Source organism: Lepidothrix coronata, unplaced genomic scaffold (genome assembly GCF_001604755.1).
Source record: "Lepidothrix coronata isolate B3197 unplaced genomic scaffold, Lepidothrix_coronata-1.0 Scaffold110, whole genome shotgun sequence".
NCBI classification, from domain to species: domain Eukaryota; kingdom Metazoa; phylum Chordata; class Aves; order Passeriformes; family Pipridae; genus Lepidothrix; species Lepidothrix coronata.
In genome coordinates, this window is record NW_016690290.1 from 1813916 (window position 1) to 1833245 (window position 19330).

The following is a 19330-nucleotide window of genomic DNA, read 5'->3' on the forward strand; positions in this document are numbered from 1 at the left end:
CTGAAAACCACCTCTCTCTGCCTGTCACACAAAGTGGGTGTGCAAGAAAGGGCAAGAGGAGAAGACAACCCCAGAAAATGGGTCTCAAGCACCAACAAAACTCAGTCATGGACAACATTTACTAAGCACTACTTTGGACTAGAAATAATGTCCCTCCCCTTTCTAGTGAACTGGACCGAGGAACAGATGGATTTGCCCCCTTGTTATTTTCTTGGACTTGGGAGACCAGCTCTAAACTAAAATTATTTGCATCCTGACCTTAAATAAAATCTCAGATCATGTTCCCTCCTGCTTCCTTCTTTTCCACATCATCTTTTTTTGTCCTTTGGACTCACTTTATACAGCAAGACATTGTCTACTCAAAGATGACCATTTCCTTCCCCACAAGTTTTACCCAGGTCCTGCAAGCAACCCAATAACTTCATGCCTGTATTCTCAAAACAGTTACAGCACTGTACACATAATCCACAAGGCTGCTGTTTCCTTTTGTTCTTACATGAAACATGAGAGCACAGCACTGTCCTATGGACACCAGGACAGGCTGCAGCAAGAGCTAGGGTTTGAAGCTGGAAATAACTGTATTTCAAGAGAGAAATCTAAAGGGGAATAATACATTAATCTGGATTTCAATGATTTATTACTGGGTCTTAAAAATAACTGGATTATTTGTTCCAATTTTCTAACTGCAATTTCATTTCACTTGAAATGAAGCCTGTCCATCATACTCACAATGCTTATTTCCAGAGGGCTTCCACTCCCCAAATCCCCATCCCAGTCCAGCAGCTTCCCCTACCCTGCCCTGGAGTGATGCTCTTCCAAAGCCCCACAGTTCCACTTCCTTAAAGACTACAGGGATCAGGCTCCCAGCCCTGGGGGAAAGAAGCAGAACTAAGAAATCAGCCCCGTGTCCCTGCAGGGACAGGATGAAACACCAACCACGACACAGCCCAGCTCCAGCCAACCCCCCTGTCCTGTGGGGGGAGATCTGCATCTTCCCCACCTCAGACAGCTCTGTGATATTCAGCATTAACTAGATTCCTGGTCTAAGGGCAGGCCTGGGGAGGTAAATGGGTTCTGGAATTGTTGTGCAGCTCGCAGTGATGGTGGGAACTTCCACCTTAGCTGTAGAGTGAAGGGAGAACTGAGGAGGCTGAATCTGGGATGTCCTCGATGATCTTCACTTTGGCACCCTGGTCTGATAGGTCTGGATTTCCTGAGACATGTCAGGAATTGCAGCCTAGCCCCCTGAACATTTTTTTATTGCTTTTCTAGGTGGTACAGCTGTCCTGGCACAGATGGTTCCTGTGACTGCAGCAGTATTAGAAAATGTGCCTTAGAGTGGCATTTGGTAATGCTCCACAAGCTTCAGGTAAATTAAATTTAGGCACTGCAGACAAGTCAATCATGTCTTTGTTTAAGGAGCTAAGAAAAACTTTGTGCACTGAATTACAAAGCAAGAGTTTAATTTGTGTTTTGCTCGCCCAGGGAGGGCCCCGATCGTGTCAAGACAGCAGGCAAACCTCTGTGTTGCTGCAGCTCCAACAATACCTTTGGGGGTGTCTTCTGGTGCTGCACCTGCTGAATACCCTCTGATGAGCTTGTTCCAATTAATCCCACACACATTTACACACACACCAGCCAAGGACACCCAACTGACAGGAGCATCTCTGCTGCCAGGGAGCTTCACACATTTTTGGCACAGCAGATGCTATAAACAAAAGCTTCTCAGGAGACTCTGGGCCACAGGCAAACTCAGTCCTCACATCTGCTCGGCAAGGAACAAGGAACCCTCCATTTGAAAACCAACATTCATTATTTAGGGAGTTAAAATCCAGTCAGGGAGGATCCAAGCCCTGAAAACCAACTGGCTCTCCAGCCTGTGGAGACTCGCTCCAAAACATCTCCCACGTGGTGTCCAGCTACAAAGCTGAGTGGAAACTGGAGAGCCTGAGCAAGGAAACTTCACATATGACACCCCTGTGCACTCAAGGCACCAAGACAATGGTGTTTTAAGAAAAGAAACTGGGTGGTGGGAGATGCTTCCTGGCTCAGAAGGCAGAGCTTGGAGACAGATGTCAAGGTGAGACCCACCAAGTCTGTCACATCTGGTCTGAGATGCACTCACAGGGTCACAGGGCTGCCACCTTGTGCTCCTTCCACAGCTCCAGCATCTTAGAACCAACCTTAGAGCCTCTCACCTGCTTGGCACAGGAGTGACTCCTGCCTGCTGCGGGCAAAGAGCACTGCTGGAGACAAGTTTCATGCTCAGAGAACTTGCCAGAGAAGCCTTGGGTGCTCAGCAAAGGAAACTGCTGGCAGGAAGGGACCTTCATGGAACTGCAGTGGTAGAAACAACACAAAACCCACACCAGGCTTGCAAACACCTCAGCACCCAGTGCCCAACCTGATGCTGGTACCTCAGCCCGCTCTCAAACTCAACCAGCTGCTCTCACACTCAGCTGAGTTCCTGCTGTTGAACTCACCATCTACTTTTCCAGCCCAAACCTTCCTCCCCTCCCAGGCAGTTGGAGGGGGCCCAAGTCATTCCTTGGTCCTGCTTGTCAGCCCAGACAAGGTCACTTCCACATCTCCTGGAACTGCTGCAAGGAGAATGCAAGTGAGAAAAAGCCTGATCCACAGGCTGGCACCTTGGATGCTCAAGAGCTGAGGAAAAGGCATGGCTGGGGAGCTCAGCTCCCTGGATGACAAAGTCTTTTAGCTAATGACTATTTAATGTGCAGTGCATAAGCAGCTTCTGGAGGGGAAAAAAAAAAAAGGAAAAGAATCATCTTTAAAGTGAAGGAAAGATTTGTTTCAGGATGTGGGCTCACAGCTACTACAGAGACTCCTTGTTTCAGGCTAGGCAGAAGGAAGGGTCTGCACAGGACCTGCACCTTGTCCCAGGTGAGTGGTCCCCCTGCCCCAGCACAGCCCCTGCCAGCTCGGTGGAGGGGAGACCCAGAGAGCAAAGGAGCCCCAGACCACCAAACTGCTTCAACAGCTCACAGCTTCAGCAGGGAGCTTCACACCTTCAGCAGGGAGCTCTGACCCTCATATTGCTGCCCCAGGACAGCAGGAACTTGCTGCACTTGCCCACATCTCTGGGGCTCTGGAGAGGCCTGGCAAGCAGTGCCTTGTCTCAAAGCAGTGACAGCAGCCCAGGGAAAACACGATGACCACAGCAAACGTGCAGTGAACTCCCTCCAACACACCTGCACAGACTGCAGCACGTCCCAGGGAAGCAGAGACAGGGTCACACTTGCCCACAGCCCAGCACAGAAGCAAGACAGGCACCCCAGCACTTCAGACAAGCCACTCTTCTCCATCCTACCAGGGTCTGAACCCAACCAGAATCCAAGCCCTGCTCTCTTTACAGGCACAGGTAACTTTGTGCAGGGAGCTGCTCTACAGGGCTGAAATCCTTTTCCCATCCCCTGGGAAATGCTCTTTTCATAGCTCTTCTCCTCCTGCAGAAGCAAAGGAGCATACAGCCAAGGGCAACAAGGAAGCATGTTGCATTATTAACCTCTCCTTTGCTGCAGTGCTAAAAGCACTATTAGCCAGCATGCCCCAAAAACCCTGCTGCAGGCTCTGAGATGAGACCTCACAGCACAGGCACTCTCTGGGTTCTGAGCACCAGAGCCTCTGGAGGGGCTGGAACAGGCACCTCAGAAACATCTCTGCTGCTGTCATTGCAGCACTCACCACATTGAAGCCACAGAGGTAACTGGGCACTTGTGGTGTCTTGCAGAACACACAGAGCTGCAGGAAAGTCAAGGGCTGCAATGAGGATCCAGGGAGAGGAGGGAAGTGCTGGCACAGACAGCTTACAGGATCCAAGGGATGCACATGGAAGCATTTGCTACCCCCATTTTAACCCACGGAGCACCCAGTTCAGGGAAGGACTGACTGCAACACTGGATCACTTTAGATATTGTCAAAACATTTCCTACCAAATAACTGCACTGAGATCACTTACCCAGCTGCAACCTTAGGAAGTCCCAGTCGTGAAGTCCCAAACATGCAGCCCACAGTCCTCGTTGGTCCAAGTATTGTTCATATTTGTTTTCTTCTGAGAAAGAAGGGAAATAAAGTTGGCTCCTCTTAAGCCATGTTTCCCCTGCCTTCCCCTGAGCAATGCAATCCCCCATTTTTTTGGTAGGACAGACCTCAACACACAGCCTTGGGTTTGTTTTCTTCCTTTTTTATTCCTATGCTGGGAATCAGTTTGGTTTCCTCACTTTTTGCTTAATTTACATCTCACTTTCAAACCCTGAACTGCTTCTCTGCTCCATTTCTAAATCAAGACACTATTTCAAATTCCCATGTTTTGAAGACCCTGAGTCTTCTTAGAAAAGAGTAAATTGTTTCACTTCCACTGCTTTTTAAAAGAAAGCAAAATCCTTGGCCCCAACAAGTGTAATGCCTCCTAGGTCTTCTTTTTCCTTAGTTTTATGAAACCATTTAATCCAGCCAGCTGTCTTTGTATAAATGCAGAAGAAAATTTACAAGCCTCCAGAAGTTAATCACAGTTCAAGGGGAATCTCTGATATGGAGGTTGGGAAAGGCAGTAACCCAGGGTGTGCCTGCCAGGAGACAGTGCCCCAGAAGGATGGGCAGGCTCTGGATGGAGGTTCAGGTACTGGTACTGGCACAGGATCTCAGCCTCAACACAAAAGGGGACTGATGTCAAGGGCAGCAATATCTGTGCAGTTACAAGATGGTTCAGTAGCTGTTCTTGGGGCTGATACCACCTTAATCCCAAATGTCTTGGCCTCATGTTTCCTCTGGCAGCTAAATACCACCTGAGACCCCGTGATCTGAGGACAGAAACATGCAGCAGCACCACCACACTGCAGCAGCACCACCACACTGCAGCAGCACCACCAGGGCTTTCCCAGGCACTGAGGCAGGGCAGGGCTCGGCCTCTCCTCCCTCACACACAGTTTTTCTCAGCTAGCAGGGTCCTGCCAGGGCATTCTCCATCCCACCCACTACCACGGGGCACCACAGCCTGGGGAGCACCAGGCTCTCCTCTCCTCCAGCCAAGGTACAGAACCTCCTCCGAGCCCGAGCACGTGGAGCTCTCTGCAAGTGGACACCACACGCTGCTGAAACCACGGCAATACCTGAGCACCCAGCACGATTCTCCCATGGGCAGCTCCAAGGACCACCCTAAATGCCACCAGCAGGCCTTCCCTCCAAACCTCTCCAGGCTGAGGGAAAAATACTCTTATGCTTAACCTGGATCACAACAGCTTGGCTGGCATTGGCAGCTTCTGGCATCACTTGGGAGCTCCCTTTGCAGCAGGACTGGTATCCTCTCCTCCTGTCTTCACAGCAAGTTGGTCACCCCCAGCCCCAGCAGGTCTAGTACCTCCCTGCAGGACACTTCAAACACCAACAGCTGGTTCTGTGATGAGAAGCAAGGAAGAGATGGATTAGAAAACACAACAGTTGTTGTAAGTGGGACACGGGGAAGGAGCGAACCCAGCCCGTGACGTGCGTTTCAGCTGGAGCCCACAGGAGCACCTGGCACAATCACAGCACTACAAAGCACCAGGCTGTTCAGGAGCAGTGCTGGGAAAGGACTTGCTTGTTTTATTTATCACTTGTGAGGCACTGAAGGGACAGGCTGATCTCCTTGCTGCTGCCAGCCAGCTGGTGCAGCTCCCTGCAGGGCACGGGGCAGGCTGCGGGCACCAGCTCTGCTGGGCAAGGAACTCACCAACCACAGCAGGCACCAAGACAAAAATCAAAGCTGAACGTGGCTTTACCTGCACTGGGGCAGTTGCCTTCACAGGCCCAACACAATCATGCAACAGCCACAATTGTGCAGTGTGAACTCAGGCAAAATCCCAAAGCGACTGCTGGGTTGCTTAAGAAGAGACTACTGGATTGCCTTTGGCTTAGCCAAATATTTGACTGCATCTGTATCCAAAAGCCTTTTGCTTAAAAGATTGGGAGTTTTGCTAAAGAACAGTCATGCAGAGGCCGTTCTGGACTGGAAGCTGAGCCAGGGCTTTGATTTTTAAACAAGGCACCTAGTACATCCCCTAAAAGAACCTCTGCTCTCTGCCCTGGAGGTGCTGTCAGACTTTCCAGCATTTCCCTGATCGAGGTCCCCGTGCTGACTCCCAGCACATCACATATTGGCACTGGGAGCAGAGGGGCAGATTTTTATTTTCCACATAGAGGTTGTCCAAGCTGAACTGTTAAACAAGCTCCTCAGCTTCTTCCTTTGAACCTCTCCCCACCTTTCACATGTCCCAGGAACTACAATGAATCAAAGAGGCAGCAACAAAACCAGCCTCAAACATCTTCTGAGATTCTCCTTCAGGGAAACCTTCCCACTCATGAAAGACCAGCTTTGTAATAAACATATGGCCTCAAAAGCAGAGAGGAAAACCCTTCAAAACACAAAGCAGGAGTGGAGCCACTCATGAAATGAGAGGGGTTGATCAGAAAAGCTGATGGGTCTGTGTAGCAAACACCAAGGGCCTGAAAGACTGAACCTGTCCAGCCACTGATACCATCTAAACCAACCAGGGTTTTGGAAAACAGACAGTAGCCACATTAAAAACAGAAATTTTATATATATATATATATATATAAATTAAAAGCTAAGCACCCCAGTGGGGGCAGGAACAGCCAGGTTTGCTTCTCAGTGGCCATCAGCACAAGCATCTCTGATTTCCCAGTCTGAGCTGCAGGACAGACCCATCTGATCAGAGCTGTCAGCCTCACTGCAGAGTTTTGTTTTCCCATTATAGGAGCAGCTCAAGAGGGTGCAGGTTTGATTTGAGCAGCCTCCCTCTGCCAAGGATGAAAGCAAGGACCTGAGTACCCCAATTGTGACTTCCTCTCACATTGAAAAGTCTTCCTAGTGCACTCTGGCACCTGATCTCATTAAAAAGCAAGAGAGGGAACAGATGGAAACATAAAAAGAAACTGTCAGCTGCCAACCACTGATCCCATCCTGTCTCCATCCCTCTCCCCACTGTGGTGGGAGCACAACTGGCTGCTCTTGCAAGGACAAGGCGAGCAGGAAACGAGGAGGATTTCAGCAGAAGTAGATGAAACCTTGGTAAATAAGATCTCCCTTTGTCAGGAAAGGCAACACACGATGACTGTGCCGTGTCCAGGAACCCTCCTGCCCCTGCAAACAGCAAGGAGTGGTGTGCTGGCCAAAACAGCCCCTGTGCCTGAAGCCTCTGCAGCATGCCTGCACCTCCAGGCACCAGCAAACCCAGGAGCAGAGATGCAGCAGGTGAGCTGGGATCCCCAGCTGGATTCCCCAGTGGGAATCCCTCACTCCTCTCTCACAGCCTGTAGTTCAGCTATTGAAGCATTCCAGGAAGCCTCAGCAGACCCAGGGGAGGTCCTAAAACCAAGAACATAAGAGAAGGGACACAGAGCCTTCATCCTTCCTTTCCAGGTGTTTTCTTCATGCCTGTCCCCAGGATATCCCTCCTTGGGCTCCACCACAGAGAGAGCACTGCAAGTTTCCCTCACAGAGCAGCACAGGGACTCCCAGGGCAACCAGGCCACAGAGGAGAAAACTTCCCCATTTCCTTGACCATCCCCAAACATTTTCCTCTTCCCCAAAGACAGGGGAAAAAAAAAATAAATCCCCCTCCCCATGCCAGAGGCAGCACACAGGATGGACCAAGGATGACACTGAAGGTCACAGATTTGCACTCATCTAATTACAGCTCTGCCAGAGATCAGGCAAGGGGACTGATCTCACAGGGGCTCAACCTTCCATATTTACTTGGGAAAAGGCAAAGTCACAAGGGGTAGCAAAAAACTCACATTCACCACAGTGCTGGGAATGCCATGGGGAGGCTGATCTACCCTCTCTCTGTAATCAGCCTCTTGAATTTCTGAGCAGCCCAGTGGTTTTAGCAACATATAAAATCAGTTTTCTTAGTAGAAAATTGTGTCTTTCACCCAGCTAACTTGATGGGAACAAAATGTGTTACTGACAAACCTTATCTGGTCCATACCCTTACAGCACAGCTTTAAAACAAGTGCCTGCAGCAGTCCTGAAAGACAGGGAAAACAGCATCTCAGCTTTGTGGCAGAACTGTGATGCAGATAACACTGCACAGGAAAATTAAGGCATAAGTTTATTGTTCATCAGCTTTTCTTCAGCAACTGCCTACAAGCAGAAGACACAAGGTGTCATCCTCCACATTTGCTGTGGGCTTAGATGCCCAGCACGTCTGCAGTCAGGTCACAGAGCCTGCCTCCTGCCTCCTGCCTCAGTCACCCACCTAAAATCCCTCAAGAGAGAAATGGAAGGGCACTGAGCATTCAGCTGGTGCCTTCAGCCCTCGGCATCCTCCATCACTAAAAAAAAAACAGGAGCAGGCAAGTAAAGTTATGCCCAGGCACCAGGACCTTCTAGAGGCATCCATCAGCTGAACTCCTGAGACACAAATATCTACAGTTTCTCTTTACCACAGCTTCAAGGCAGATCCCTTCTTTTATCCCTCCCTGGCTGCTACTGCCACCTTTTTAATTAGGAGCTGGATGCTGATTTCTCCCAGACAGGTTTACAACAACTTGCTGGGCTTCAGTTTAATTTTCCTATGACTACAAGACAGAGGTTTCCAAACCTGTTTGGAAACTATTTTTTTTTTCCTGGCTGGTCTCTCCAGCACTGAGAACTCCTTTTGCAAATGATATCTCATTATAGATACATCTGGGATTAACCAAGCCAGCTACATCAAACCTTCACAAGGAATAGCTGGGCTGCAAAGGGAGCTGATCAATCTCCTTACAGAGCAGATCTGGGAATTAGCCCAGCAATGGGGCTGGTCAGGAAGCCAGCTTGGGAAATGACACTTCTCCAGGAGCAAAAGGAGCAAGGGCTTTGCAGGCTGACTGGAGAAGGTTCCAGCTGCTGAGAGAACACAGCTCCCTCCTCCCCTGCCCTGCAAGCCCTCCCTCCCCAGGCAGGGGCAGCAGATCAGACAGCAAACCTCCCTTCAGACAGGACATTTGAGGTTGTGATGGCAGCTTCAGTCCCTTGCTCCTCTCCACGGCTCAGAAAGCTTTTCTGCCCCATTGGACACACTGGTCCCTGCATGCCCTCGACTCGAGAGGGGACCCTGGGGAGGTCAGACCAGCCCCTCCAAGCTTTCAAGCTCACTGGGCTGCATCTCCGAGCAATCCTCAGTCCCTGCACATAAGGGCAGCCCTTTTTTTAGTCTCGTTGGCAAACTGAGCTGAAAAGCAGCTGGGGAGGAGCATTCACTTGGGAAGGAAGGATTTCTCCTTCCCAGCAAGTAGCATTTGCAGGGCAGCAGTCAAACTGGCTGACATTTGCAGAGAGCTCTGAAGGCACATAACCCTCTGGAAATGCCCATCATCAGTCTTGCTATTCTTGGCCCACAAAGCTTGTTTGTCTCCCACAAAAGCTGTGAGAGAGCACAACTCTTGCACACATCCTGTCTCCCTGGGAACTAATCCTACATTCGTCCTTCTTGACTTAACTGTTCATTTGAGCCCACAGCAAAATTTCAAGGTCTGGAACACCTGGCATGAAATGAAAACAAAGATCAGGTATCAAGTGCCACCTCTCCTGGGGATGTACACCCAACAAGAAACCCTCTCTCACTATGGCATAATACAGGTAAGCCTGAAACAGCTGCTCTTGGGGACTCCCCCAGCACATCCCTCCCAAAGCCCTGCTTGGTCCCGTGGCAGGGCAGGGGCTGCTGCCAGCATGGGCTACCTGCCTTCCCAAATTTCCCCCTCAACATTCCCACTTGCCCCAAGACTATGTGCAAGCCCATCTGGCAAATTCACAACAACAGCAGTTGTCCTTCCAGTAAAATAAATTCATCTAGAAGAGAAAAGGCAGCTGGCATCTGCTCCCCGCCAGAGCCTGCAGCAGACATTTCTTCATGTTTTATAAGGCTCTTTTCTCTCCTTTCACTCCTCATAAAGCAGACTGTGCAGGTCATCAGCAGGATAAGGCAGACAACCATGGAAAAAATTAGGTGGACTTTGGATGTCTGTGGTCCAACCCCTCTGCACAAAACAGACAATTTCCAAGTGAAAACAGACTGTGCAGGGATGCACCCAGCAGTGTTAGGCATGTCCCAGGATGGAGATTCCCCACCTCTCTGGATCACAGAAGCCTTCACCTGCCTCTAAAGTTCCCAGGCACACATTTGTCAACTCCAGCACAGGCTCCAAGACCTGCTGTGTGCTGTGACCCCACAGCCCTTGCTCTGCAAGGTAACCTCAGCACATGCCTTTGAAGCCCTTGGCTCCTTGAAAAGAAGGAAAAGACTCTTATTTTGGGTATTGTTTGCTTTTAAGCAGCCATCTGTTGAACTATTGTCTGAGACCAAAATGCCAGCTGCCTCACAGTGGAAAGGAAAGCCAGCAGAGAGGCACTGAGTTATCTGCCCTGCACACTTGAGTGCCAGAAGATGGGTAACAGACCAATAACCCCACTGAAATAAAAGCAACCTCTTTTAGCAACCTTTATCTTTGGCCCTGCAAATGCAGTGAGATACCCACCCCTTCTTCATGGTCTCCTGCAACCCAACAGCACCAAGCAGGCCAGTCCTCAAGGCCATGGCACAAACACCCACCTCTCTGTACGTGGGGCACTGCCAGGGGATGGTGGGCAGAGGTGCCCCTGGGTACACACCTGGCTGAGAAGATGAGTGTTAAGAGGGAAGAACTAAATCAGGGATGAACATCCAGGCAGTCGATTACATAAACCAAAGGGAACAGCCAGGAAATAGCAAACAGAGACCTGAGTCCCAAACAACCTCACAGAGCACGTGGTAAATGGGATGATGAAAAGGAAAGAAGGAAAAGGGTTCCCAAAGCACCTAAGCCACACCACAGAGGAAAAGTCAGAGAGCAGGGAACATTCCAGAGTCAGGCCAGCTGTAAGTGAACCCAGCTCATGGGCTGAGAAAAGCAGAGCTGTAACACGTACTGAGAGCCAAGATTTGCTCAGCTAATATATGCCAAACACTCAATAAAACAGCAGCTCTATTTGTTTTCCACTGGATGAATAATCCTTTCTATCAGGATGCAATCAGGAGCCCAACAACGATTTAGCTGGAATAGCCTTTCCTCTGATTAGGAACCTGGAAATCTCAGCTCAGCCACTTACAAGTTTCTTGCTTGCAGGGAGATTGTGTGTAACAGCCCAGCAGATTAAATACAGCAAACCTTCCCTGCAAAAATCAAAGCAAAGCCAGAGCTGCTGCTCGCCTCTTCAAACAGCTGCAGAGCATTTTAGTTGAGGGAACAGAGCAAAAGATCATTCTTTCACTGATCCCTTAAAATTAAAATTATGCAACTGCTTTCCATCACTCATTTCCATCCAGATTTAAATGACTGAAGGTGTTCATTTCCTTCTGGAGTCAGGGCAAAATAACGGGGACTTGCCACCTCCACACATCTGCACTCTGGGCTTGTGTGTGTGTGACTTACACAGCCACTGCAATAACACAGTGCAAGAACCAAAGTCTCTCCAATCACTTGGTAACTGAGCCTAGGGAGGTCCAGCTCACAAAACAGCAGGGCCAAAACCTGAAACAAAGATATGCCTGGGGCACGGGGAAGAACAGGGAGGAAGATGCAATGCTGGAAGCACGGGGTTTCTGAAGCTCAGAGCAGCGTGGATGCTGCATTCCCATACATAATTACTGGAAGTTTTAGCTTTCTCAATGTTTAAGGCTGTCCTGTACCTTGCTGGAGGTGTCTCCTACAGTAGAGGACCTTGATTCATTCAGCCTTGGCAAGACAAAGCTGTATCCTAATGACAAAAAGCAGACCCGAGCTGAACGTGGGACCACTGTGAAAGTCACTGTCTGAAGTCCAGGACAGAAAAGCAAAGGTCTGCCTCCGATCTGCATCAAAAGGGGCTAATTCCCAAGTGCCTCCTGGGCAGTAAATCAGTCACTGGCAGGCCAACCATGTCTTTGAGAAAGAGTCTGAAGCCTCCACTGTGAAGACCAGACAAGCCCCAGATGTCTTCAGCACAGGGCTGGCTGAATTATCCACACCCCAGGAATTAGCTAAGTGCAGTTTAACTCATTTGCCTGCTTAGTCCAGAGCACTATTAAATCCCCACACATTGATCCAAGTTGCCAGAGGTGTTTTAACCCTCGAGACCCCCAAGATGGTTAAGAAAGCAATTTTAAATATACAAATCTCATTTCCTTCAGTGTTTAAGTGACTCTGAATGAACTGCTCGTCCGTCCTTGCTACCACCTCTTGCTAGGAGAAGGGTTAATTCAGCTCCATCTTGCATGTGATGCCTGCTTAAAACACGGAGCTGAATCAGCAGATCCTGTCCTGGAGGAAGAGGTAACCCTGCCCTGAACTTCTGTGCATCACGCAGCCCTAATTTGTCTCTGCAAACTAAGGGCAAGAAGCAGGACAGAAACAGAACAATTAAACAGGCATAAACTGCTGGATTTTGAGCCCTGGCATCCCCCTGCCAAAAGACATCCAAAACCACCTGGGCTGAAGGATTGTTCCTTCAGGCACAAAAAGCAAAGCAGTAACACCTCTGTTCTTCTCCAGGTTTCAGTCACCAGAGAGCTGCTCATCAGCTCCTGGCCAGAAAAGTTCAGATCCTAATTAAAGGCAACATGTAAAAGCCCAAAGCAACAAAGACAGAGATTCATTGGCAGCATCTGGCAAGTGACAAAAATACAGAAGCTTTCGGTAACAATTTTTTGAAGGGAAAACTAAAGTTTCCAGGACTCACCGCTGGAAGGCTCTTGGAGGAGAGGGTTAAACATTGTCAATTGGCAGATTTAAGCACTGTCTGGGAAATGTCAAATGCTGTCAAGATATGACAAAGCTCTCTGCAGTGATGCCCCCAGCAAGGGGCTCATCTCCCAGAACAGGCTGATGGGCCATCAGCCCTGCCAACAGAAAGCAGCTTATTAGCAGTTGGTACAGACAGTACAGCACCCTCAAATAAAAAAAGGTCAGCTCACTAAGGCACCCAGCATCTCCCTCTTGTACCTGCAGCCCTGCCCTGCCCATCAGGAGACCTCTCAGATGGAGTCAGTGCTCCCAGGCTTCCAAACCCTGGCTTTCCAGGAGCTGCACTCAATCCCTTTCAGGGAAAAAAGATTAAAACATTCCTTAACTTCGTCAGCACACTTCCAGGAATTTTCTCACCTCAGAGAAAATGAAATGGAAGGAACACTTCTATTCAGTTGCTCCAAAGCAAAATAAAACCAGCCACTGCAGCAGCAAGACAGCTACCACTGGAAGAGAGCTCTTCAAAACACTGAAATAAATAACCTTGCCTCCAGCTTCCAGCTGCACTGGATTGCTTTATACCACCTTACACAAACCCCAAAATAAAATGCCTCCTATAAGTTATCAAAGAAACAGCACTAACAGTGTTCTTGATGCCCACAGGATCAGGCATTGGCTTCTAAACCCCCCCATCCTTTGGTCCCTACACCAAACTTTCAGGTCTGATTCAACCCCAGCATCAGGCTGGTGTTCTGAAATGGTGATGAAAGCGGCTTCAGCAAGAGCAGACAGAGCACAAAATCCTCCTTATTAGTTCAAGTCCTGCTGTCTCTGACCAGCTCGATTGCCACAAGAGCCACTTGGCCTGGGGCAGCCAAACAGCCACAGAGCCCGAGCAGGGGAAGGGGCAAAGCCTGTGGAAGAAAGAAAGGTGTGAGAGAGACTGACAGAGCGAGGAGCACGTGGATCTGAGTATCTCACCATCCCTTCCCAGGTGCCCCCATTTGGCACCAGAACTATCAGGGCTGATGCTCCAAGAGAGAGACACCCCTGCTGCTTTCTCTGCCCTTGTTTGGCACATCAATATTTAAGTGACAGATGCCTTTACATCACCTCTGAGACATCCTTTGAGGGGAGAGAAGGAGGAAGAGAGGTGATGTGGGGCAATGCACCACCCGAGGAAGAGTAAAAGAGCCGAGGCTTCATGAAACCGATCCAGGTGCCAGACATTTTTCTGTCGTTACAGATGTTCCTATACGTGGAACTGCAAAAGATTAAAATCCCTGCGCGGGGAGAAGAGAAAGGCTTTGGAGACGAGCACAAAGGACAGCGCTGCAAACTCTTTCAAAGCCAGCAGAGCACACCTCCCCCCGGGGGCGACCAGCCCTAATTGCCACATTGCTTCCCGGTAATGATAGGGGGGAAGGGAGTCAGGACAGCTGCAAAAAAAAAGTAAATGAGACTCCTCAAAGGGGGGGAAAAAAGGAAAGAGAAAATAACCGAGATCTTTTTACCGTGCCATTTGTGACAAGAGCCATCAAAGCACGGGGGTCGGTGATGGGCGGCCGGGGAGAACAGTCAGGTTTCGACAAAACTGTTCAGACGGCACGAAATCAGGATGAGAATTAACATCCATCAAAAAAAGTCCTCAGTCCTTTGCTTTGCCCTAGGGGTACCTCTGTGTCACAAGGTAAACATCCCTTTCTGCTGCCCAGATGCAGACCAAAACCACTCTTTTTCCAAAGGAGGATGGGACACCACCTCTTCTCTAGCTGGGGAAGAGGAGCTCCCTCCTGATCCAACAGGCACCAGAGTGGGCTGTGCTGCTCACAGTCACCTATGGTAGGATGGGCAATTGCTCATGGGCTCCTCAGGGCCACAGCAGAAGCTAAATCCAAAGCTCAGTCACCCCAACCTTCCTCTTCTGCTCTAGTTTCACGAAGGTAATTCTAGTTTTGAAAATAACTCCGTGACTCACCTTCTGTGCCAGTGACCCCATCTTCACCAGGGTTTGCTCTCTTTCCTTAAGCAAAAAGAAGAGGGCAGGGGAAACCTGCCTGAGCAAATTGTTTCCCTTCTGCAGGGGGCATTTGCTCAGCCCTCCAGCACTGGGAGGCAAATTATCTTCTGGCACAAGGGCACAGAGTTCAGCACACTCTGCTAGCAAAGAGCTTGGCCCAGGTCTCCCTTCTTGATTCCTGCTTTCTAACAAGCATCCCACTGCTAAGACAGTATTTAAAAAAAAAAAAAAGGCACCAGCACAGCTGAGGAGACTCAGGCTCCCACTCCCTCCTCCTGCCTTCCTCAGCAGACCTAACAACACCCAGGAAAAAGAAGATCTGGGAGTCATCAGATGTAACATCTCATTTATTCCTTACAGCTGCCCCTGTTCTTTCCCCCATATCATTATGGGCAAAATACATGGCAATTACAGTCCCCCCTATGGGTACATTTTCCACGAGGTTTTGAAGTGGAGCTCTGCTTCAGAGCTCCATCCAAATAGACCCAGCTTTGAGATCTGCATCCCAAAGCTCAGTGGGAAATGGGCACCTCAAATCCTTGCCAAACATCAGCCTTCCCCAACAAGCCATGTAGGACACACATTCCTGTGCCCTCTGCCCTGTGCTGTAGCAATTCCCTTCACCACATCAAAGGTCTGCAGTGTCTGACAGTGTTATTTAACAAATTGCTCCCTCCTGTTGCTTTACAGCACTCCTGTTGCCACAGCATTGCTTCCAAGGCTTCCCATTTACCCTAAGGAGCAAGGTTACCCCAGCACTCCAACATCAGACAACAGGTTATCAGACACTTCACTTAGTCAGCTAAGGCACAGAGCAAGCCCTGCACAATTTATGGTGCTACTGGAAGCTGGTGGGGTGGCTACAGCTCAGCTGCATTTAGACAAATCCCTTCTCCAGGCACAGCCTCATCCCACCTGCCAGAGCCCCTGGCTCAGTGCACTGGGCCTGAAGGCATGTTTTTCATCACCCTTCAAGTCCCAGAAGGCCAGGACATGAAAGGAACACCCTAAGGACACAGTCAGGGAATGAAAAAAGTCAGATAGAAGCATAACACCTTTTCCATTTAGTTTCCTTTTCCACACAGTAACTTCTGCAGCTTGGGGTGATGGAGCCATGCACAACCAGTGTGTAGGGGCTCATAACTGGATGCTTTGCATCCTTCTTGTCATTGCTGTCAAGACATTTTGGCTCTGCAAACCTAAATTCTGGTTCTGCACTAATTCCCCCAAGAGTCAAACTACAGTTTCAGGCACCCCATTACCTGCAGAGGATCCTGGAAGTGTGACTGACCACAGTCTAACCTTTCCTGTAAGAAACAATGGGACAGGGGAATGTGTGCAGGCATTTCAGAAACACACACACAACCTAAACCACAAGGATAGCACACGTGGCATGGAAGATGGAGAGACAGAAGCAAGACCACTGGGGTTGCCAGCTGCCAATACAACACTTGGTAGTGACAAAAGTAGTGAAGGAGATTCTAACTGCTTTTAAAATACCAAGAACTAACTGCTTACTAGCCTGAAGTTGAGTGGATAATCCCTTTATAACGCAAAATTAAACTTCATCATGTCCTGGTGACCCTGCCTGACCCACCTTCAAACACATCACCTTTCTGAAAGATCTCAGCTGCTTCACCTGCAAGACTGAACACTGGACAAATCCCTCACTGCCAGTGGTCCTGCTGCCTCTTCCAATCCATTACATTTTCATCACCACCTTCCTGCTGCTCCCCAAGGTCAATTAAGGATGAAGGATGAAGGAAAGCAGGAGAATGACAACAGTAACCAGAGCAGGGTATTAAATAGCTGACAGCAGAGCTCTGAAACAGAAGGGACAGACAGCAAGGCGTTCCTGTGCACCAGCTTTCACAATGCAAACACAGTATAAACAGGGCAATAATCTGCTCCCAGGTTTGGAAAACCCAACCCCTTCAGCAGCAGCAGCAGCACGACTCACTTCTGCAAACTTCCTTCCACAATTCTTAAGGACAGGAACTTCACCTTGATCCAGATCCTGCCCACCTCCAAGCTGTACTGCCATTTGGAGGTGTTCCCTCTGCTGTGGGGCACTCTCAGCATCCCAGCACAAACCCCAAGACCTTAATTTATACAGGCAAGGCTGGGTGCAAGCATCCTGATGTCCTATTCCAAAAAAAGCTGCAGAGCAAGGAAGTCTGTCTCATCCTCAGAGAGCTTGCAGTAAGCATTAACAATACTTGTGCCACCACTTTTCCTACTTCAAGGAATCCTTCCCATCCCACTGTCTAGTTAACCAAGTAGAAAATACCTTCTCTGGATCAACCCTTCCTTACTGCCTTCCTTCTCCAGCACTGCCTGTTCCAGGTTGGACATCACCACTCACCAGACACGACTTGCTTTAGAAGTGGATTTGTTTTGCTTTTTACTTTCTTTTATTGCTGTGGTACTTCGTGCTTTTAGGCTTGTGTTTTCAAATTCTTCTTAGTAGTTACAGGCATTAACAAAAAAAAAAAAAACAAAACACAAAAGAGAACAAAAAGCTCTCCAAATTCTAACATGAATAGTCTGGGATTTCATGAAAAGTTCAATACTGAAAGGAAGTGAGGAAGATTTGAAAGATTGTTCTGCAGTTGAGAGTCCTCAAAAATAACACAGCAGAACTCCCATCAAAACATGCAAAGCCCTAATTTATGTCTTGCTTTTTTTTTTAAACCCTCAGCTTCACATGAAGCTCAGAGTCCATACACATTCCTGCCACACCTCCCCAGCAGCAGCTTTCAGATACATGGACCTCTTCCACTTGGTTTGCCAGTCAGCCCCTACTTCAGTAGCATCCCTGCACCTTGCTCTGCTCTAGTGGGTCAAAAATTAGCACATCCATTTGCCCATGCTCATAAACCAGGACTGTGCTGCAGAGGCCTGGGAAGGCTTCTAGGTACAGAGACAGCTCCTCTGGAATTAGTGCATCTTGCATCAACAGAGGCGAGGCCTTAATATTTCAGCAGGAACCAGGATTTCATGTGTTGGCCCTCTTCCAAAAACTCAGGCTACTTACATCACATGCACTGGAATCAAACAAAGCATTATGGTTTAGTTAATTTTTTCTGCTCCATATATCTTCACAGGCATAAGAAACAGCCTTCTGAATTTGAAATGGAGCCTGAAGTTTCTGCAGAGCTTCACTTCCCAAAAACCAAATATTTACATCCACTAGCACCAGCTGCCTCTTTTCTTTTCTCCTCCATTTCATTTCCAGATGCATTGTTGGTGCATCTGCTCTATTAATTAAAACTGATTTACACAAGACAAAATAGAATCCTTAATAGAAGCCTTCAGTGCGAACGAGTGACGTCCAAAATTGCACTGACAGCTTCCAAAATTCCCGTGTCCCATTTTCTCACCTTTGCTGCTTGAAAAGTGTTTTCCCCTCTTCAAGCCCATAGGACACTCCTATAGCTGAAACCAAAAGATAATTCAGCCTAACCTGACTCTCCTGACTTGCTCTTAGCTCCTGCCATCAATGATTAACACGGTGGGGGCTGAGGGGAAGGCTTGGTGGTGTTCTGCTGTTTGTTTTCATGATTGGCCCATTTTTCAGGCTCATTTTTAGGAGAGCAAGGAGTGGTGATGTAGTTTGGCTCCTGGCCTTAGCTGACTTTACAGTGCTTAGCAAGGAATAAATCATCACACGACTGGTAAAGCAACGCACTACAAGGGATCTGAGGAGCAAAGAGCCTCCACTGTGCATCCCCCTCATCCTCAGGAGAGCCTCACTGGCCTCTGACTTTGGGGTTTGCCTGCAGTTAGTAACCCAGTGGTAACTTCCTTAGAAGGCTTTGCCTTTCATTATCACAGTATCTGAAAGACCTTGTCATCTTCCAGACACGGCTCAGAAGGGCTTGAGGTGGGAAGGGGAAGAGAAAAGCACACAGACAGCAGCATTTTGATTTATACTCCCTCTGGAAACAAGGTAATACCCCTCTGCCAACTACCAAGAAGATTCTACCCATGTTTCTCTCAGTTCCTTCTATATCCAAACACCTTTCTGACACCCTGCTGGCTCTTCCAGCCTCTGCAGGACACATCAGCCACAAAGGCCATCTCATTCTCCATGCTTCTCTCCCAGCTTCAATTTAATCTCTGCTGTGAAAAGCCACAGAAATGCATCCCTTAAAACTCATCTACCTTCAGGGGGAAAACTAAATATACAAGTTGGCTCTAAGAGCAGATGGTGTCTAAAGGAAATTATGATAATTAAGCTTCAGAATCGCAGATTTTCAAGGGACTACTTCACTCCAGCACCAGACCTCTAGGCCAGTGCCACAGTTAAAAGTTTCACCACATTTCATTAATTGCTAATTACTGCTTCATTACTTCCACTCACGCTCCTGAGATTGCTGCTGTCACTGTTTCCTTCTGGGAACGGTTCAGGTCACTTCAAAACTGCAAAGAGTGATGTGATGAGTAAGGTCAGTTATTGAAACACAAATAAGTATTCTCAGCTGCTCCCCTCGCCAAGCGCAGTTTGTCATCAGGATCGTACCACGGCAGTCAGAAGACATT